This window comes from Urocitellus parryii, chromosome 4, assembly GCF_045843805.1.
Source record: "Urocitellus parryii isolate mUroPar1 chromosome 4, mUroPar1.hap1, whole genome shotgun sequence".
Classification (NCBI taxonomy): Eukaryota; Metazoa; Chordata; class Mammalia; order Rodentia; family Sciuridae; genus Urocitellus; species Urocitellus parryii.
The window spans coordinates 165,248,583-165,249,201 of NC_135534.1; positions in this window are offsets into that span (position 1 = coordinate 165,248,583).

A 619-nucleotide genomic window follows, 5' to 3' on the forward strand; every position below is an offset into this window, starting at 1 on the left:
AAAAATAATGACACTGTCACAAATATTCTTACTGAAAACTACTGTAGCTGGCCCACACAGCTAAGATGGTCAGTCTATGCAAGAAGGCAGGACCAAAGGTGACAGGTGCAATGTCTATCTCAAGAATCAATACAGGCTGGCATTTCTAAAAGTAAAATAAATAAGCGGATGAGAAAAGTTTTCTAGGAGCAATTGAATACAAAAGTCCAGAGTTAAATAAAAAATGGTTATTTTTCTGCAGAATTCCTCTAAGCCTTTAATATTTTGATATGTATTATGAATCTTTCAAAGATTTTCCCCACTGAATTTTTTTCATAAAATACAACACCATGTAGGCCAAGTGTTCCACAGAATAAACTTTTGGAATCCCTGGAATAGACCCCTTAAAAGCATCAGAAATAGTTCACTATCTTCTCTGTCCCTCTCTTGTACACACACACACCTTCCTATCATAAAGGCATTTTCAAACAGTGCAATGTAAAATACAGCATTATAACAGAGAAGACACAGGACAATGAACACATCTCAAAATGCTCTTATTACTCAGATTTCCTACTTGACTGGCAACTTGGGCAATTCTGATACAAACCTTTTCTCCATTACACAAGGTGATTTGACA